Source organism: Cetorhinus maximus, chromosome 19 (assembly GCF_964194155.1).
Source record: "Cetorhinus maximus chromosome 19, sCetMax3.hap1.1, whole genome shotgun sequence".
In the NCBI taxonomy this organism is placed as follows: domain Eukaryota; kingdom Metazoa; phylum Chordata; class Chondrichthyes; order Lamniformes; family Cetorhinidae; genus Cetorhinus; species Cetorhinus maximus.
In genome coordinates this window covers 53,803,707-53,826,275 of record NC_135897.1, presented here as the reverse complement: position 1 = coordinate 53,826,275, position 22,569 = coordinate 53,803,707, and the positions used below count along the sequence as shown (strand labels likewise).

At 41.6% G+C, this 22,569-nt stretch overlaps 1 long non-coding RNA gene across 1 annotated transcript in view; it reads right to left on the bottom strand.

The window, feature by feature from the left end:
* The window catches only part of LOC144693813 (uncharacterized), a 31,474-nt gene extending 9,812 nt beyond the window's left edge, over window positions 1-21,662 (bottom strand). The window contains exons 1-2 of the long non-coding RNA XR_013579602.1: window positions 21,607-21,662; window positions 15,802-15,926 (exon numbers count right to left, since the gene is read on the bottom strand). This is a non-coding gene — a long non-coding RNA (uncharacterized LOC144693813). The remainder of the gene's footprint in view (window positions 1-15,801; window positions 15,927-21,606) is intronic.
* Window positions 21,663-22,569: the final 907 nt, after the last annotated feature.

Genomic DNA, 22,569 nt, shown 5'->3' with positions numbered 1-22,569 from the left:
TAAATAAATAAAAAAGTGGATCCAAGCATGTCAACAGGTGATTACTGCTATTTGGAAAGTGTGCGTGATGTTTGCTTCCTTAGACCACTGGAGATGACATTAACCTCTTGGACAGGGGTTAAAGAGAGACAGTTAGTAATTGTATTCATGATTTAGGCCCTGATTTTGACTGATGGGTTGCTTCAGCGGAGGGGACAGAGTCATGGTTCTGAAACCTAAAAACCCGAGTTTCCCCACATGTTCGGGAGGTTTGACTCCACAGCGTGCATGTTCTTTGCTGTAGACTCCCCACCCGGAACAGCCTAATGGACAGACTTGGTTCCCAGTCAGGAAGGGAGCATTCTGTAGCAGGCCACGGCCCCAGTCCTGGAGTTGTAGTTGCTATTGGAAGCATGAGGTAGATCCAATTCTGACTCTGGATAGTCTCTGTATGAGGGGCGTGTGGGGGTCTGATGGTGGAGGGAGCTTTTGGGGTCCTGGGGAATGCAGAGAAAGGCACATTTGCTCCTGCTGACCCATAGAAGTGCTGTAAACAGACTTGTCTTCTGAGTCATCCTCACCTCCCTTTAATTTTGCTTTCAAGTTTTGGAAACCTGAAAATCAGGTTAAAGAAGAGGTTTCCAGCCTATCTATATTAATGACTTGGAGGAGGGGGCAGAGCGTAATGTATCCAAATTTGCTAACGATACAAAAATAGGTGGGAGGGCATGTTGTGATGAGGACATAAGGAATCTGCAAGGGGGCATAAATAGGTTGAGTGAGTGGGCAAAAACTTGGCAGATGGAGTTTAATGTATGAAAGTGTGAGGTCATGCACTTTGGTAGGAAGAAACAAAAGGCAGGCTATTATTTAAGTGGAGAGAGACTCCAAAAAAATGCAGCACAGAGGGATCTGGGTGTTCTTGTGCATGAAACACAAAAGGTGCAGCAAGTAATTAAGAAGGCAAATGGAATTTTGGCCTGTATTGCTAGAGGGTTGGAGTTTAAAAATAAGTAAGTCTTATTACAACTGTACAGGGTGTTGGTGATGCCGCACCTGGAATACTGTGCAAAGTTTTTGGCATTGGAGGCAGTTCAAAGGAGATTCACTAGGCTAATTCCTGGGATGAAGGGATTGACTTATCAAGAAAGGCTAAACAGGATAGGCCTTTATTCATTAGAGTTTAGAAGAATGAGGGGTGATCTTATTGAAACGTGCAAGATTCTGAGGGAGCTTGACAGGGTAGATGTTGAGAGGATGTTTCCACCAGTGGGGGAATCTCAAACTAGGGGACGTAGTTACAGAATAAGGGGACGCTTATTTAAAACTGAGATGTGAAGGAATTTCTTCTCTCAGAGAGTAGTGAATGTCTGGAATTCTCTATCCCAGAGACCTGCGAAGGCTAGATCACTGAAAGTATTTAAAGAGGAGGTAGATAGATTTTTAAAATATCGGGGAGTTGAGGGCTATGAGGAATTGGCACGAAAGAGGAGCTGAGGCCTGGGGCAGGTCAGCCATGATCTTATTGAATGGTGGGGCAGGCTTGAGGGGCCGAATGGCCTACTCCTGCTCCTATTTCTTATGTTCTTATGTTCTAATTAAAACATTTAAATTGCCAACTCAGCTCCATATTCATTGGAGTTGCTTTCAGAGATTCCACCTCATGATTCTCTAGTTTGCAAAACTTCTTGATCGTGTTTAAATAACTATCCAGTCATACATTTGAAAATAAAGGTGAAAAAATGCTGGTATTGCCTCAACAAAGTCAGTGATAAGTTCAAAATATAAGTTAATTGGAGGTTGCAATTTCTTAAATAATAAGAGCACTGCATTCCGTGACATTTAAAAAAGGCCTTGCATGTATATACCGTTTTTCAAGACCCTAGAATCATCCAGAGCATTTACTACCAGTGAAGTTTTGAAGTGTAATTACTGTTGTAATGTAGGAAATGTGGTAGCCAATTTGCACTTAACAAGGTCCCCCAGATAACATTGATGATGACCAGATAAATTGTATTGTGATGTTGGTTAAGGGTTGGATATCGCCCAGGACAGAGGGGAGAACTTCACAGCTCTTCTTAAAAATTCAAAATATAGGCATAGGATCTTTTACTTTCACCCAAGAGGGTCTCGGTTTAACACCCCATCTGAAAGGTGGCACATCTGACAATGCAGCACTGCTTCAGTAAGAGTCATATGGACTCGAAACGTTAACTGTATTCCTCTCCGCAGATGCTGTCAGACCTGCTGAGTTTTTCCAGGTATTTTTATTTTTGATTTTGTTTTGGATTTCCAGCATCCACAGTTTTTTGCTTTTATCCTTCAGTGCTGCACTGGAGTGTCAGCCTATGTTTTACATGCAAGTCTCTGGAGTTCTTCTTGAATCCTCACCTTCTGACTCAGGGGTGAGAGTACTACTGAGGGCTGCCCTGAAAAAAAACATAAGCCATATTGTATTTTTGCAGAGTGCATTTTTTAGAAGCTTCTAACTAAAAACTAAAGTGAAACACTTATTAGGCAACTGCTGCATTAACATGCAAGCATTGGGTGCTTTGTTTTTTTACACTGAGCCGGTGTAAATTTACTGTGGTAAATGAAGTTTATAAAGGCTTGCTTTATATCATTCTGTAATCAGTTGACAGACTACAGTCCTAAACTATGCATACATTTGGAGTATTTTCAATCTGCAGTGTATCTGCATGTTTATGTGCACTCCAGACATCATCAAGCTACTCACCAACCAAATACAACAGAGTCTCACAAGTAAAGTTAATATGGAGCATTTATGTATATTCCTAAAATAGCGGAAGTTAAACAAGTAAAGGAAATGCATTTAATGTTACTATATAACCCAGATTTTGTCAAACCATTTCCTAACAATTCCTTTCAAACACATCATATAGAAAAACAGGTGAGCAGTGCATACAGACAGACGTCTATAGCCTCTCTATAGCCTCTGTTCATCAGAACTACTTAGACTGATTAGACTGATTGCAGTCATAACAAGTCACCACTCTGTAAAGGGTTGACTACAATGATAGCTACTGAGCATGTGCCTAAGGAGCTTTGTCATAGTGATGTCACTCACTGAGAGGAGAAACGTGAGAAGCACCTCAGAGTGTAGCTGTAGCTATGTCCTAATGTTCTATAACCTTGTAAATAGTGATGTAAATAAAGATATTTTGAATTAAAACTCAATGCCTCCAACATAATCTTTTTCAGATTAAGAAGCCAAGGAATCCTGAGACAAGCCTACAGTAACAGATGATGGCAGCAGTGACTACACCCGCAGAGAAACAGTAAAACAAGGCAGGAGAAGCCTGACGAGAAGCCCAGCAGAGCAGTGCAGTGAGCAAAGCTCTTTGAGACCAACCCAGCAATCATACCCGAGATGAAAAATCATGAGGCAGTGCAAAGACTAGCAAGACAAGCAGCACAGGAAAACAGAACCCCTCGACCAAGGGTGAGAAATAGCTACTACTCTACCCTTACCAGTATCATTTCAAAATATAGACGACTTCAGACAGGCTGAATATTGGCAAAATTGGTGAAGGCGATTCAGCTGTACTGCAATACTTCAGGTCTTGCGAGTAAAAATAACAAAGACCAAGTTAGTACTTTGTAATATGATGTTGGGAGCATTGCAGATGACTTGCTGGCCAGACAGGGGGTGAACGACGGGACAGCCTCCTAAGAAGGCGCCTTTAACTCATAAGTTATTATTATGACCCCCTGACACTCTGTCAAGGATACTCACCAATTCAGTCTGCATAAAAATATTCTGATAGAGAGGGCAAAATTTAATTGACGCAGTCAAAAACAGGGTGAAGGGATCAAATCATTCATCAATGTGCTGTACTGCCTAGCTGACCACTGTGAATATGGAACATTAAAAGATGTCCTGATCAGAGATAGAATAATCATTGGTCTTTTAGCTGAAAACATCTCTGACCTTTTACAATCTCAGGAAGTCTTAACTTTAAGTAAAACTATACAACTGGCCAGACAAGCCAAAGAGTGGAAGCAGAAATAGGTCTTTGTAAGAAAAGCAAGATAAACCCTGCAGAAGCAGCCCAATGAAGTTGTTCAGTTTGTGGGTTGTAAAACCAAAGGTATAGCAAAGCAGCAACCAGAGAAACGCTCTAAAAAGGTGCCAAACACCATTTTCCAATGTCCCTGCTGTGGCAGGAAGAAGGTCCACAGGCTGGAAGAATGGCCCACCCAAATTGCACAGCACCAAGAAATATAACAGAGCTACAAAGATTTATAGGTATGGTCAACCAATTAGATAAATTCTTACCTCACTTAAGTCCAGATAAATGGACCCCTGAGCCATATTTTATGACAGGACTGGTGCTGGACTAAGCATCAGCAGCAACCATTTGAATAAATCAAACAGATGCTAATATCCTCAGGGGTCCTAGCCCCCTACAATCCTGAACTTCCCACGATTGTTGCAGTGGATGCCTCTGCAATAGGCCTGGGATCAGTGCTATTCCAGGTCCAAAGTAATGGTAGAAGAAGACCTGTTTATTACGCATTCCTTACCAGCATCATTTTAAAATATAGAAGGCTTTAGACAGGCTGAGCAATGGCAAAATTGGCGAAGGTGTTTCAGCTGGTACCACAACACTTCAAGACTTGCGAGTAAAAATAACAAAGACCACGTTAGCACTTTGGTATATGCTGTTGGGAGCAGTGCAGACGACTAGCTGGGGCCAGACAGGGGTGAACGAAGAGACGGCCTTTAACTCATAAGTTATTATTATGACCCCCAACAATCTGTCAAAGATGCCCACCAATTCAGTCTGCATAAAAATATTGTGATAGAGAGGGCAACATTTAATCAAGGCAGTCAAAACAGGGGAGATAGAACAGCACTATGCTATTGTAGAAAAAGAAACCCTTGTAGCAACTTTGGCGAGTGAGAAATTCTCTGATTACATTCTGGGCCTGCAGTTTAATATTGAAACTGACCATAAGCCGCTCGTAACCTTGTCAAACGCAAAATAAATTGTGAAGATACCACCCAGGATCCAGTGATTCAGATTAAGACTCACACGATATGACACTACTACGGAGTACATACAGGGTAAATATCAGACTACCGCGACACTCTGTCAAGGATTCCCATCAATTACCCAGTACATGAAGTTAAAACCTTCAATGACAAAGTTAAAGTCTTCACAACCCTGACTACTCGATACTTGTTGACAATAGACCAGAAATTGCAACAACTTCATAGGGCTGAAAGGCAAGATGAAGAGTGCATTCAGATTTAAGACCATAAGACCATAAGGCGTAGGTGCAGAAGTAGGCCATTCAGCCCATTGAGTCTGCTCTGCCATTCAATGAGATCATGGCTGATCTGATAATGATCAACTCCACTTTCCTGCCCTTTCCCCATAACCCTTGATCCCCTTACTGATTAAAAATCTGTCTATCTCCGCCTTGAATATACTTAACAACCCAGCTTCTACAGCCTTCTGCGGTAAAGAATTCCACAGGTTGACTACCCTCTGAAAGAAGAAATTCCTCCTCATCTCTGTTTTAAATGGGTGCCCCCTTACTCTGAGATTATTCCATCTGGTCCTAGACTCTCCCACAAGGGGAAACAACCTCTCAGCATCTACCCTGTCAAACCCCCTAAGAGTCTTATATGTTTCAATAAGGTCGCCTCTCATTCTTTTAAACTCCAATGAGTACAGGCCTAACCAACTCAACCTCTCCTCATAAGAAAATCCCTCCATTCCTGGAATCAACTTAGTGAACCTTCTCTGGACTGCCTCCAATGCCAGTATACCTTTCCTTAGGTAAGGGGACCAAAGATATTTACAAAGATTTGTAAGTAGTGCCTGGACGGTTGGCCACAGTACATTCTAAGCAACCGTGAGCTGAGGCAATGTTTTGAAAAACATCACCACATTAGCATCATGGGTGACTTCCTGGTGTATAATGAAAGATTGATGGTACCTGGAAGTCCTCCAGAAAATTCATCAATGGCAACTGGGTATTACCAGTTGTCAAGTCAGCATACAACAATCCATATGGTGGTCAGGTATTTCACACTATATCAAAGACATGGCCTCCAGCTGCATCACCTGTGCCATTCACAGACAGGAGCAGAAAGAACTACATCTACCCTCTTCCCATCCAGGCCTTGGGAATGCCTTGGCCTGGACTTGTTTGAATATAAAGGGAAAATATTTTGCATAGTGTTAATGGCTCTACTATCTTTACGCTCCCGGCAAAGTAAGTACATTCCCTCAAACTTACTGCTTGATTAGAATCTCAACTGAAAGAAATTTCCAAGTATTAAAGGAATATAGGCTTAGATTGTTTTCTTAGGATGGACATACATTGAGATATGTCTTAACAGACCAACGATGTGGCGGGGGGGCAGAGTGGGGGGGGAGGGTGGGGGGGTTGCCTCTGGGAGGTTAGTTTTAAGCTTAAACAGTCTAATAAAGTGTTGTAAAAATTTTTATGACATGTCTCCTCATGTGAAATTGTCACATGAGCTGGGACATGTGCATTAATTTTAATAAAATATTTTCTGAAAATTTTAAATCATTCATGAAATCTCATCCCGCCCGTGGATGAGGTTCCATGAAAATGCGAAGGCCGCCTGGGCTCTTCGCCTGCCTACCAACTTTAAAGTTGGACGGGCAGCTCAGCTGATTGCCTTAATTGCAATTTAAATGGCCTTAATGGGTCTTTGACAGTTGGGCTGCGTGCCCGCTGAGTCGGCTGCGCGCCCGCTGAACTGAAAATCTAAATGAGGCGCAGTGACATTGGGACGCATGTCCAACATCACCCTGCATCATTTTACACCTCGGCGAGCGGGCCCCGCCTCCACCCCCCTCGCCGAGCCGAAGATTCTGCCCCTAAAGTTGGGTGGTTATGTGGGTTCTTGAGATATTATAGATTTGAAACTACAACCCCTTGTATGCTTCATAATACATGTCTTTTATTGAAGCCAATTATAGATTACAGCTTATACAAAAAGATTATAGAATAGCATAGATGGTAAATAAAGCTAAGCATAACATACTAATAAGGTTGTAAGATACATGCAGTTTTTAAATCCACCATAGTCAGCAATTCTTGGATCATCAAATATTGATTTTAAAATATTATACTCACAATCCAATATGATTATATTAGACTTTGAAGTGTCTCCGTCTCAGATCTAGAGAATCAGACAATAAGTCCGACTCAATCTATAGTTGTAAAGATGGCTGCTTGTTGACTAAATGTATCCTCAGCCTGGTGTCTTTTTAATAGAAATTTTAAGTGACCAAAAAGGCTTCTATTGTGTATTGTATAGTTCTGAAAAACACAGTTCTTATCTGAGAGTGACCTCGGACTATCTCCTAAATGTCTAGAAAAGCAGATGACTAATTTGGCGGCTTCCCAATGTACAAGGTTCGAAGGACTTCTTGTTTATACTAGGCATATTGGCAACAGTTCAATTTAGCAGCCATATTTCTAACCATTTTTATGTCAAGTTTCCATTAATGCTAATTATTTGCTTGTTAATGTTAATTAACATTTAAATTTTTCATTTATTGCATGAGTTTCTTAATAATAATAGTAGACTATTATTCCCGCTGGATAGAGATGCAAAAGCTACATGGGTCTCACCTCTGAAGCCATTATTATCTTCTTGAAGAGGATGTTCTCTACACATGGCATTCCAGATTTTGTCATCTCTGATAATGGGCCATAATTTGCAAACAAGTGTTTCCAACCCTTCGCAGCACACATGGATTTGTAAAAGTACCCTTAGTCTAATGGAAAAGCTGAGCGACGGGCATACTTTAGAAGACCTAACAACAAAGAGTGCCGCTTGATAGCACTGTTGATAACCCCTTCCATCACTTTACTGATGATCGAGAGTAGACTGATGGTGCGATAATTGACCAGGCTGGATTTGTCCTATTTAATGTGCAAAGGACATACCTTGGCAATTTTCCAAATTGCTGGGTAGATGCCAGTGTTGTAGTTTTATCGGAACAACTTGGCCAGGGGCGTGACAAGTTCTGGAGCACAAGTCGTCTGTGCTATTGGCAAAATATTGTCAGGGCCCATAAACTTTACGGTATCTACTGCCTTCAGCTGTTTCTTGATATCACGTGGAGTGAATCGAATTGGCTGAAGACTGGCACCTGTGATGCTGGGAACCTCCGCAGGAGGCCGAGATGGATCATCTACTCGGCATTTCTGGCTGAAGATTGTGGCAACTGCTTCAGCCTTATCTTTTGCACTGATGTACTGGGCCTCCTCATCATTGAGGACAGGGATATTTGTGGAGCCTCCTCCTCAAATGAGTTGTTTAATTATCCACCACCATTCATGACTGGATGTGGCAGGATTGCAGTGTTTATATCTGATCCTTTGGTTGTGGGATCCCTTAGCTCTGTCTATCACTTGCTGCTTATGCTGTTTGGCATGCAAGTAGTCCTGAGTTGTAGCTTCACCAGATTGACATCTCATTTTTAGGTATGTCTGGTGCTGCTCCTGGCATGCCCTCCTGCACTCTTCATTGAACCAGGATTGATTCCCTGGCTTGGTGATAATGGTAGAGCGGGGGATATGCTGGGCCACGAGGTTACAGATTGTGGTTGAGTACAATTCTGCTGCTGCTGCTTCCTCCAAGCAGTGTTCAACACGGAGGATCACAGATTCATCAGCTGAGGACTGGGTTGGGGGGGAGAATCAGCAGGAAGGTTCCTTGCGCATGTTTGACCTGGTGCCATGAGACTTCATGAGGTCCAAATTCGATGTTGAGGACTCCCAGGGCAATTCCTTCCCAACTGTACACCACTGTGCCACCATCTCTGCTGGTGGGACAGGACATACCCAGGGATTGTAATGGTGGTGTCTGGGACATTATCTGTAAGGTATGATTCTATGAGTATGGCTATGTCAGGCAATTGCTTGACTAGCCTGTGAGACCGCGCTCCCAATTTTGGCACTAGCCCCCAGATGTTAGTAAGGAGGACTTTGCAGGATTGACAGGACTGAGTTTGCCAGAGTTGTTTCTGTTGCCTAAGTCAATGCCGAATGGTCCATCCGGTTTCATTCTTTATAGATTTCATCGTAGTTTGATACAACTGAGTGGCTTGTTTGGCCATTTCAGAGGGCATCTAAGAATCAGCCACATTCCTGTGCGTCTGGAGTCACATGTAGGCCAGACCAGGTAACAGCAGCAGGTTTTCTTCCCTAAAATACATTAGTGAACCAGATGGGTTTTTATGACAATCGACAATGGTTTCATGGTTATCATTAGACTTCTAATTCCAGATTTTTATTGAATTCAAATTCTACTATCCGCCATCGTGGGATTTGAACCCGGGTCCCCAAACGGGTGTGCTTCCACCTGAAACACAGCTAACACATAAAGAACAATGCATTGCTTAGTATTCCATATTTTTCAATATTATCAGTTCTCCCATGCTGTTGTTTACAGGAATCAGAGATTACTACTATAAGGCAAAGTGTAAGGATAGGGCAGGCGAGGGTGCAAATTTCAATGAAAGCCTCTGAAAATATGCTTCTAGGTGTAATGTTCAAAGACTGTAAGATAAATCAATAGTGTCTGGTAGATATATAGATAAATCTGTTTCCTCCCATTTCATTGGTAGACAAATAGACTTGTGTAGATGTCATGATAAATGGGAGAGTTTAAAGGAGAGAAGAGCATCTCAGGATCACATGGCACACAATTTTTGGTCAGGGAGTGGCATCAGGGATGGATGAAAAATAGGAAGGTGTTGGTTAGATTTAGTAAGAATGCGGGTGGGATGGTGCAGAAGCCCCAGGTATCTAAACTTTGGCTTGCACATTTCCAGTAAAAACCAAGCCAGAACAATACTCTTGAGAGATGAAGAGGATAGGACAAGGGGAGGATTGAATATAAATTGCATGAGCAAGCATTGTTTTTATATTGTTTACCTAATTGTTCCTGCAAAAAATCCTGTCTCCATAGGTGCATCTCCAACAACACTCAAGAAGCTCGACACCATCCACAACAAAACAGCCTGTTTGATTGGCACTCCATCCACAACCTTAAACGTTCATTCTCTCCACTACCAATGCACAGTGGCAGCAGTATTTACAGCTGTACTTTGCTAGCTCCTTCCAAACCCGTGATCTCTATCATTTAGAAGGACAAGGGCAGTAGGTGCATGGGAACACCACCACTGCAAGATTCCCTCCGAGCCACACACCATCCCAACTTGAAACTACATCCCATTCCTTCACTGTCGCTGGGTTAAAATCTTGAAACTCCTTTCCAAACAGCACTATGGGCGTATCTATGCCACATGGACTGCAGCAGTTCAAGAAGGCAGCTCACCAACACTTTCTCAAGAGCAATTAGGGATGGGCAATAAATGCTGGTCTAGCCAATGATGCCCACATCCTGTGAACAAACAAATAAAAGAAAAAAATACCTCGGTAAAAGTTCAACATTTTAGCCTTTACAATGCTTTGATATTTTTATATGTACAGAAACAAATTTATGTATACCTTCAAGTAATGATTTACTGGCTTATTTTTCCAAACCTTTCTTTCAATGGAGGCAGAAATGGGTGGGTTTATAAACAGAAAATCCTGGCACATTCTGTGAGTGGTCAATTTTGCTGTCGATCATTAAAAATACTGCAAACTTTAAGCATCATTGGGGATGCAATTTGCTACTTTATGCAGTCTCTTTATTAAGTTGGCAGTAATAACACTCAGATGTTTGATGAACTCAAGCATCGAATGACTCAAAGAGGCCCAGGAATTGAACCATGTAATTGGGTGTTTTTATTCTATTTGCAGCATATTGAAGTTCTGTACCTACCCAGCTATGATTAATTGGCATTTTAGGAAAACAATATTTGAACTAGTCAGTTGAAAGCGTATCATACTTTTCAAATGTAAAATTTTAAGGTGTGGTGTCTAATGGTCTGACTGCCTTGTCAAGCTGTTTATATATGGAAGAGGTCAAGAGTTATTTATACAATAGACACTCTGCACAGATCTCTTTAGCCAATATAGGGACTTTTGTACCTCGTTGATTCTATACCCAACATTAATGAGAGAAATATTAATAATTTAAATCACAAGTAGCTGTGAATGAATATGGAACAATTTTAGCATAGGTGTGTATGTTCATTTGGGTTGAAGTGTGGAGTGAAGTCCAGGAAAAATGTGAGGGAACAGGAAGCTGGTTCCAATCCACCAACTTCCATATTTCACCCCAGTATGTTAGACTGCATGCACATAACTCACTCAGGAGAGACAAGTTGTCAATTTCAATGTGTTGATCATTCAATTAGAATGATATTAATGTGGATTATGCAGTTTAACTTTAGTCCCACGGGTTTCCAGAACTCACCAGTGAAACCAGGCAACTAGCCAGCAGCAACTGAGGGGGCTGAAGTAGAGTGACAAGATTTTCAAAAGTCAAACCAGGGATACATTGAGAAACCATGAGAAGGTGGGGCTCCATGATGATTGACAAGTTGGGTGACCAATTGCAGGAATCTGGGGGAGGGACAGTTGAAGGTAGGAGGTCATGTGATGACATCTCCCAGAAAATGTTCAGCCAGAGTTGGCAACCCTATTAAGAGGCCCAATTATTGGAGACAGCAGTTATGAACCACAGACTTTTGAGTCAATGACATTTCTGACTCACTTTTTTAAAAAAAAGACTGATGAGGCTTTGTTTGTTACAAGATCCCAGCCAGAATCCTCAATTCCACTCTAGCTTTACTGTGCAATGCAGAATGGTAAGACCAATCTCCATTTAAAAGTCTTGTTTATTTCCATTTGCACACTGGGTTCTAACAATAGACATTTTCAGCTAGAAGCTATATTTTAAACTTGCAAATGTACCTCAAGTGTGGGAGATTTTGTTTGCACTCAGAGCCACAAGCAGGAAAGCACATGATCTTTCAATGAGAAGTTTGGTTGAACATGCCACGGCTCAACCAAACTTGCCTGCCATCTTCATCATCGCTGATTGGTGGTTTACTAATGGACGCTGTCTAATTACCTTTTCAAGTGCAGCTTGCGGTTGGTGGACACCACTGTCAATTGTCTGTCGTCACCCAGAGGCTAATTCCCTCCCTGCTCCCATGTGATCATGGGGTTAATTTACAGGTGGTCACAGGGTTAATTTACAGGAGGTCATTACTTGAGGGTAAATTACGCCCATGGCCTCCTATAAATTAACCCCAGTAAGTCCTATGAATTACCGCCCCCCACCCCCCCCCCACCCCACTGCAAGTAACTCCTAAAATTCAGTACTCCCTCCATCCGCCAGACCTCCCACTCTCCACCATCCCCCCGGCCTCCTGCTCTCCCCCGCTGACCTTTGGGAAAAATCACCATTCAGGGTTAAGCCCATGTTTGCATTTGTCTGGGCATCAGTACATTCATCATGGACTTTGGCATAGCCCAACAGTAAGAGAATGAGAGAGCAGTGCAGTTGCGCCAATTGGTTGGCTTCTCCAGGACCCAATCAGTTACAGATGGCACTCATGTAACCATCAATTAACCCATTCAGCTACCTGAACAGAACCTGAATCTGGCCATTCATTGAATGTTCAACTGATAAGTGACCAACACAACAGAATGTGAATGCCAAATATACTGGCAGCTGCCAGAACTGTTTTATTCCACATGATAAGGTAAAAACACAGAATGTCATAATAAAAATGGAATTTGACTTATTCAGGCACAACCAAAATATCAATGCCTGGATTTCCCCTCGGAGCTCTGCTGATTGGTATTTATCTTAGGTTGTTTCCTGATTTTATCATAGGGAAAAGAAAAATTAAAGAATAATAATTTGCAATACATGGCTACCATGCTCCTAGTGTGCTTTAATTCCATTGCACAATAGAGAAAGTGGTTTCCTTTCTGTTCTAAATTGAAACAAATATTTGCATTTATATACCCTTTTATTTGGTCAAAATCTCTTGAAGTGTTTCACAAAACAAATTATTTTTGATGTACGTTAACTGAATTGTAAACAAAGGTGCAGTAAGAGTTGAAAAACAAGTTGCTTTCTGTTCCAAATGCTCAGTATATTCAAGCCTATGAAGGGCATCTAAGCTAGATCAGTGTGACATTTTCATTTCGTACACGTCCATTCTTTTGGCCTTGTGTGAAAATTTGCCTATTAACATCAACTTGTAAGCAAGTTTGAGGGGGAGGTGGTGGCACAGTGGAATTGTCACTGGGCTAGCAATCCAGAGACTCCAGGGTAACACCCTGGGGACCTGGGTTCAAATCCCACCACTGTTAATGGAATTAAAGTTTAATGATGACCATGAATCAGTTGTCATAAAAACCCATCTGGTTCACTAATGTCCTTTAGGTAAGGAAATCTGCCATCCTTTCTGGTCTGGTACATGTGACTCTAGAACAACAGCAATGTGGATGACTTTTAAATGCCCACTGAAATAGATAACCACTAGACAGTCCTACCCTCCATCATGTTGTGTGACATGACCATTATGCTAAATCAGCCAGAGAAGCTAGGCCATGCAGTGTGTTTATTTTTCCCAAACGTTACTGATAGTATTAGAAATGATTTATATTATGAGAAAGGTAAAGTTCCAAAGACATTGGGAACAATGGAATTTGCATTAAAAGGGCGAAACATGTATAAAGGAGGAGAGGCTACGTGTCAGAGAGAGAAGGCATTGCCAGATCAACCAGAAGTGTGAAAAGAATTTGTGCATTAAGCTGCTGTCTATAGAAACCGAAGCTGGGAAAAGCCACTTTGAATTCTACAGTCGAGGGTATTGTGATGAATTACCTGGATCTGTTTAAAACCTATTTGTTTTTTACTGTGCCTTAATGGGGGTGTAGCTGGAAACCTGGTTAATTAGGGGTTTTAGGAGTTATTATAGTAGTAATTTGTAGACTTATGTATGTGCTTGAAATCTTTTATTTTGGTAATAAATATTTAATTTAGTTTTGCACATAATCTCTAAAGTCTTGGTGGACTTATTACTACTGAATTCAGGGCACGCATCTCGAAATAAAATACAAATTACAAAATCGTTGTGACCTTATGATCAGGTTTCCCTTGTGGATACGATCCACCTGGCACACATCATCTGCCACGTCATAACACTATCTCCAACAACAGGGAATTGAACCATCTCCCTTGACATTCAATGGCATTACCAACACTGAATCCCCCACTATCAACATCCTGGGGGTTACCATTGACCAGAAACTGATCTGGACTAGCTATATAAATACTGTGGCTGCAAGAGCAGGTCAGAGGCCAGGAATTCTGTGGCGAGTAACTCACTTCCTGACTCCACAAATCCTGTCCACCATCTACAAGGCACAAGTCAGGAATGTGATGGAATACTCTCCGCTTGCCTGGATGAGTGCAGTTCCAAGAACACTCAAGAAGCTTGACACCATCTAAGATAAAGCAGCCCACTTGATTGACACCCCATCAAACATTCACTCCCTCCATCACGAACACAGAGTGGCAGCAGTGTGTGCCATCTACAAGATGCACTGTAGGAACTCACCAAGCCTTCTTAGATAGCACCTTCCAAACCCACGACTGTTATCATCTAGAAGGACAAGGACAGCAGAGTCATGGGAACACCACCACCTGGAAGTTCCCCTCCAAGCCACTCACCATCCTGACTTGGAAAAACGTCATCGTTCCTTCACTGTTGCTGGGTCAAAATTCTGGAACTCCCTCCCAAACAGCACTGTGGGTGTTGCTATACCCCTGGGACTGCAGCGGTTCAAGAAGGCAGCTCACCACCACTTTCTCAAGGGCAATTAGGGATGGGCAGTAAATGCTGGCCTAGCTGGAACAGGACTACTGACAACTGGGCCTGGTGCCACTCTTTACCAGTGGCTATCAAAGTGACCCATCTTCTTAACATTTTTGCCTCTGGATCCTTGCGGGACTTTATAAGGAGACATTTGCAGGATCTCATAGTCGGTGTCCCACAAATGCATAGGACAGGGAATGGCCCCCAAGGGGATGCTCTATATCCAGCTGAACAAAGCTTGGAGCATCCTGCACCCTCCAATGGGGACTCCAATGGTGGAACAATAGCAGGCTCCCTGCAGAAAGGACTGGCCCTGCACTCCCTCATCCTTGTTTTCTAATCATTGCCCCTCCACCCACACACCCCACACACTGAGACCTGCCTAATTGACTCCAGTGAGGCCAGCAAGCCCAGCCTCCAGTGACACTCCTGACTGTAGTCCCAACAGTGGCCATTGCTTCAGGTGGCACTATTGGGATAGGAGAGCTGCTGGTCATCTGATGGGCCAGCAGCTCTTCAGGGTGGGACATCCTCCTTATGGGGACAGAAGCCACAGCTTCAGGCAATTAATTGTCTGAGCCAAGCAAGATTGCATTGTGGCTCCCTGGGCCAGCCAAGATGGGCGTGCCTCCAATTTTTCAGCTGGTAGGATGGGCTACCATCTTAGAGTAAAATTCAGCCTGTCATGTATGAGTCACCAGGTGAAAAGCCAACTTTTTTCCTTGCTGTTCCCAACAGAATGTGAGTATCTGTGCTGGCGTATGACCTTTATGAATCCTGAGGCAATGCCACCTCAGATTGAACGGCAATGGTGATGGACACATGAAGTCCTTCTGGGAGATTAAAGACATGAATTAGAGTTGTCAAGATAAGAATGTTTGCAGTCATCATTATGCAGATGATCATATTTCACTTGCTATTGTCATCATGTCAACAAAAGTAAGCATTTTATGCTACATGGCTGTGCGATATTTAATTCTGCCACTAAATAGGAGACCCTGACCTCCATATTTTTGATGGCCAGGTATGCTGGAACTCCACTGATTTCCAATGCCTGTTCCTCTGGACTTGTTAGCAGTGTGAGAGCCAGTGCCAAGCCTGTCACTCCCTTGTGATCTGTTCTGCCTTCTGCAAAGAGAGAAAGAAGAGACCTATGAATGAGAGGAATAGCATGTATTGAACAGAAGGATGGGAAAAATTGGTTGACAGTGACCATGAGAGAGAAAGGCACTATATTGCGTAAAGTTGAGGGGGAGTGTCACTGGTGAATGGACAGATGGAAATGCAAGGAAGTACATAGACAGAGAAGGATCTGTACACCTGCAAGGTAGGTTGTTGTGAAGAATGATGTGCAGAAGTAGGTTTGAGAAGGCAGAGTGAGGGGTTTGAGATGATACATACATTGGGATAATGGTGAATGTGCCATTGCTCTTATCTTTCCTGCCCTGCTTAGATCATTGAATCACTTCTTGCTTATATATAAGAGCAGGACACCAGACTCCTGTTGCTGACCTTTTGTGTCATTTCCAATCACGCCTCCTCATTTTCCCCAATTGGCTTCTTCCTTCCATTGCTAGGGAACAGTATATCCCCTCTAGTTCCTCACAGCCCCTAGGCAGTACATCCTGGAAAGTGTCACTGAAGCGGACCACAGCCTTTGACCATCTACCTTCCATGGAAAGACTTGTTTCTCTCTCTTTCCTACCTCCAACTACTTCAAACTATATGTTTAAAGTGCCTCTTTAAATAGTGAAGTTGATCTCAGGTTTTGGACCATCTTCTCGCCCCCCCCAGTGTTCCCTGTAAGTTACTCGTGTGTGCAGCTACGCAGCATCCCCTAAGATACTAGACAAGCCACTCACAGATTGTCCCCTTTAAGATATGGAGTGTGCATGGCCATGTCAAAATATTTAAAGATACTGTGCATTCAAATGAACAGATCACACACAACAAAATAATTTAGAGGGAACATTGACACTAATTGGTCAAGAAACCTAGAAATCATCTGTTAATGCAGTACCTTGGTTATAAAGCCACTGACAAACACACATCACTTACTTCTAAGTCTCCTGCATCCTACGGACATCCCACAACTCCGCTCCCAGTGCATAGCAAACTTAAAATCTAGCCCTATGATTCTAATAAGGCTGGCTAGGGAAATAATCCTGGGTAAGATTAATAAAGTACTTTCAGCAAGAAGTGCATGTTAATAGTTGACATTTATCACGGCATCCCTGTTGTCTGGTAGCCAACTGCTAATGGTAAATATACAACTGCACTTTGAATTTTTAGAGCCTGTAATAAAATTTAGATCCTGTCAAGTTCTGTGTGCACTAAAATATGTGAACGCAGATAAAAGCCAGCACATGATTTGAAAAGAGATGGACAATATGGATTGAAGAAGCAGAAATTAAAGAAAGATCCAGGGACCAAATAGCCGACATGTCCAACTGTGCTGTCAAGTGCAATTTTTAGCAGGTCTTTCAGACCTGCCTAAGGTGGTCAGGTAAAAATAAAACAGCCTTAAGTTAATTTAAGTATTACAATGAACTCAAATAAAGCCTTAGGCAATTTTTCATCCATTTAAGACAGGATTGGGTTGGTTAAAGGGCCAATGCAGCTTTTAAAAAGTTTGAAATTATTTATTTTTTATTCTCGTCTTTTTTAGTGGCGCGTATCGGTTTTTGGTAATAATTTTTCTTGCCATTTTTAATAGACATGTTTCCTCATTTGTTTTTTCTTCTCGTAACAGTTTCTGTGGGATGCAATACAACAAAATCAAAACTTGTTTTTGCTCTCAGATTGTGGCTGGATGGCTGCTTGTAATGTTGACCCTTAGTTGTCCTGAGAAGGTGGTGGTATGATTTGTCCTTCAACCACTTCACACCTTGCAATGATGGTGCTCCTGCAATGGTGTTAGGTAAAGAATTCCAGGATATTGATGATGAAGGAATAATTTAATATATGCATGTCAGGATGATATGTGATCTGGAGGTAAACTTCCCAAACTGCACAGTCCCACACTGTTTGCCAGGTAAAGTTAAAATTAACGATGGAAGTTGGTTTTAAAGCAGCCTGAAGTGGTACAGGATGAAAAAAGGCACGCCAGGAAGATCAGCTCACACTATAGCCAGTCTGCCCTGCCCATTATTGTACCTGTATAATTATGCCTGGCACATGTTTCTAGCAATTACCATGAAGGAAGAGTTCCAGAGATCGTGGCTTTGAAAGGATCCAGTTACAGATTCATGCTGAGTCCAGCTGTATCCAACTGGGCTGTTGTGGAAGCAATGCCAGTGGGAATTGTCACTGTTTTCCTCAGTTTTGTTATCTCCAATCATCTGCAGTATCAGCCAATGAGTTGCCTGTACATGTATCAAACAGCTGATTGATACATAGATCAACATAGCCAACAATTTCACCTGTTTTCCGACTGAATAGCAACACCTACTTTTTGCCCTTTGCAACCTTTATGAACGCAGAGTTGTGCAACTTACATTCTTGTTCGACAGAATAACATGCAGCAGAAGTGCTATTTTGGGAATGCAAGAACTATTGGTCCACTTCGCCCACCCTTCCAAATCTCCTCAGATCCTTTACCTGATTCTAGAACAAGTAGCACTGTGCCTACTTTTCTCACAGGAATTCATGCTGCTATGGTTTTACAAATATTTAAAATTACAAATATTTACCGTCTTTGTCCAGCTTATAACAATCTTTGACCCCATATGCCATTATTTTGCCTTTAAGCAATACATTCCTTTAAATTTCAGCAGTAGCTGTTTATTAAGGATGATTGATTATTTTCTGCTCTCTTCTATGGTAAGCATACATGAAACTTTTTAATTGCTTGTCTCTACCTCCTGCTTTATGTTGATATTAGATCTTAAGAGGCTAACAATTGTAACTGTTATTGTACCAAGGCCAGATCCTGTGAAACCTGTTGAGGTAGAAACTGTTGTGTTTATTATGCACCCAATTTTGGGGTGCATTGATCCTAAGGACATCAACAGCTCATTCTTTAAAGCCTGTAGCCCAATTTCAAATGTATTATGACTCTTGGGTGGCTAAAACAGATACAGCAATTAACTAACTAATAAAAAAAATTAGTTTAAAGAACAAATTACTATTGAGTCTTTAGGCTAGCAAAGAGGTAGGCTTCCACCTTAGCTATTTTAAATATGTAGCAATCAAGACATCTTTTTAATCTGTTAACAAAGGCCAACCTCCTCCACCAGCTCACATTTTTATCCTACAGAATAACATGTAGAATGACAAAGTGCTATTTTGGGAATGCAAAGATTATTGGTCCGCCCTTCCAAATCTCTCCTCAGATCCTTTACTCAGAATCTAGAACTATTAGCTCTGCGTCCACTTTTCTCACAGGAATTCACCCTGCTATACTTTACTGCACTACCAAGTATTAAATTGATGATGGTTTGTGCAGGCATTGAAAGAGTGCTGTAGGCGAAAAATAGCCCATTCTACCTATTCTACGTTCGAAAAGTGCCTTGCAGTTTCTTTTTCTCACAGGAATGGAATGGGGAGGAGACATCCCTCCTCCCATATCTTTCACAAGAGCTATTAAACTACAGCCACAGGACTGGCTGAGACATGCAGATCTACAATTTATTGAGTAAACTGACACATAAACATAGTGTATAACAAATTGAACATCCACTATCTAGTGAGGGATATGGAGCAAATCCCTATGTTAGTATATATGATTATTGATATGCCTAGCCGGAATATTTTTTTAAATTGTAAAGATACAAACAAATTTTAACATCTAGTACTCAAACACAGCATAATATTTACTTTAACTTTGAGATCAGACTCATTGCTCAGGGCCACAACTGCAGTCCATGACTATACTGTGATAATTCTGCTTCACTCATGAACTGCTTTTTGCTAAATTTAGTTAGAGAACATATTTTGTCCTGTTTCCTTCTCCTGGGGGCTACTCGGTATTGCAACTAAATATAACTGGTTTATTCTGTTTTATAGTTGCTGTGTTTCTTTTGAATGGAATTTCTTTTTCTTTATTAATCCATGACAATTATTGCATTATTACATCGTGTTTATCGAGTTCCTTTTGATAGAAGCCTCTATTTCTGATTAACTTACGATTGTCAAACAGACTGGAAAGCTGACAAAATAGTACAGGAATGCTTTTGGGGGGGAGTGGGGGGGGGGCGCAGAAATCCAATGTCTTCCTGCCGCCATGCCATTTTGCCAGCAGGGGGAAATTTGGCAGATGTGCTGCCTGTCAGGAGCCCAATTGAATCAGTTAAGTGGCCAATTAAGGGCCTGTTCCCACCTCATCGGGCATTTTGCCCACTTCTGGTGAGGCCCACCACCACATGGGAAGGTTGTCCAATGGTGGCATCCCAGCAGGCTCTGGGGTGTGGGGGGAGCTCCTTTTTTGACACTCCAAGGCCCATTGGCCGCCCCCACAGTAACGGCGCCACCTTCCATCAGCAACCCTCCTGGTTGATCGCTGGGGCCTGCCTGACTGGTCCCTGCATCCCCAGACCCAACTGCAGCCTTAGCAATGGCCAACACTAGTGGTGGAGCTACTGAGGCTGCTGAGCTGATGGCCCTTTGATAGGGCTGGCAGCTCTTGGGGGGATGGGCCACCATCCTTAATAGTGTTAACAGCCCTGGCAGCCCCCACTTAATTATCCCACCGTTGGCAGAAGCAGGGTCACTTCCGGCTTTTGGCACTGATGGCAGGATTTCAGCCTCCCTGGTAAAATTTAGTCCAACATGTTTTAAGCAATACTTATGACAACAAGCACTTGGAACTCTTCCACATCTATAACTTTGTCAATAGGCTGGATCTTGCTGAAGTGGGACATCTCATGCTGTGACCTGATAGTTAGATTTCATTCTGCACCCTTCAGCTTAAAAAATATTTGCTACGTAATTCGCTGACAGTGTAAGCTGATCATGGCGTGATGAGGGCAACCAAAGTCTGGCAGGACCAACAGTGTATCTCCTTAGCCGATGATATTTAAGGATTGAGAATGTAATAGAAGGAACGACAAGTAGGAGAATGAATTAGAGTCAAATCAGTTACTTAAAGATAAATAAAATGAGGCAAATAAAGGTTGGATGAAGAGACAGAAAACAGAAAGGAAAAACAAGAAAAATAATTTTGAAATATAAGTTTTACATTTTTTATATCTCTAATAACAATTTACCACCTGAAGAAATGAGGCCCCATGGTTTAAATTGTTCCATTTCTGAATCAGAGAGGTTGATTGCCATTGTGTCAACAATCATCAACTCACACAATGTTACACTATTAATTAGAAGACTTAATGTTCTATTTTGAGTTTATTGGACAATAAATGTGCAAATCGAGTAATTCTTAAAAATAACACGGAGGCCTAAGGATAAGATGCCTCTTGTACTAAGCAAATGGTAGATCCAGCAAGTTCTGGATATTATAACGTATCTCCTGAATCTGCTGCCAGTTGGCACATTAATACAGCATGCGCTGTTAACACGCCGTTAATTTTCCATCCAATCTGACCTGGTATCTCACAACCTATTTCCTTAAAATTTGTCTTATGGTTTGATAATAGCGGCAAGTGTTTTATGCCTTGTTCCATAGTTGGCTGAAGTTCACATTTAATACACTTATCGCTCAGTTTGAAATACCAAGAATTATGGGATTCTTGAATAAATAACTGTAATATTTCTGGTAAACAGGCTAATTACAAAAATAATTCCACTTTTTTCTTTTTTGATTTTGCATTTTTTGTTATTCTTTTCTAAACATCCACAACCTTTCACTTACCCTACTACAGCCAACACAGCAACTTTAGTGAAACTGTAAAGTTTTCCATGAATGTTGCCAACGTTGCGTGATCAGCAGATTCACTTGTAGTAGAGAATGAAATGCAATACCTCCTGAAGTCAAATCCTCCAATGCTCCAGAATGAACAAATTTCACCACAGTGGACTGGCACATTCAGGTGACACCCATTCAGATTTGATACTCTGGCTTGCAGTTTGTGAATAAAGAACCCTTGGAACTGTGTAAACAAGCTTCTCCTGCTATGGACTACCTGTTACAAACTGGCACGTATTTATTTGACACTTTTAAATCCTTCACTGCTACCTAGAATCAATGCTCATATACCAACATCTTCATGCTGCTATTAATTAATCCTGAGATCTGGACTTTGTCAAATAAGCATTTCATCTATTAGTACAGTAAATAGGCACAATTTCAATAAGTTTGTTCATGTAATTAAATGTCAGTATTTTCAGAGATGAACTGACTCATATCTTTGATAACTGTGTTGAAGAAACATTAAAAATGTTGCACATTATTTCCACAGGATGGCACTCAAAGCTTATAGAACTATTGAGCTTAGACACATATGGAGGACCCCATACTATTGGTATTATTTTTCCAAATAATTTGGTGGCAATTGGTTTTCATAACATTAAAGCTTCTTGAAATTCATAAAAAAAATTTGCATTATCTTAGGGTTTCAGTTTATCATAAGAAACAAAGCATTCGACATTTGAAAATTACATTGCGTACTGCAAAATTGTACACAATACATCACTTAGGTGGTGATGTTAAACTCCAAGTTTCCATTATTTCCCAGAACAATGGACGGAATCGTTCCCGATTTGCACTAAGTGCGGTAGCGGATGGGTAAAACTTGCCGGCTGTGATGGCGGGTTTACACATCGTAACGTCCCGAACCCGCAACATTACTTATGCATTCCCAGGAAACACACTGTT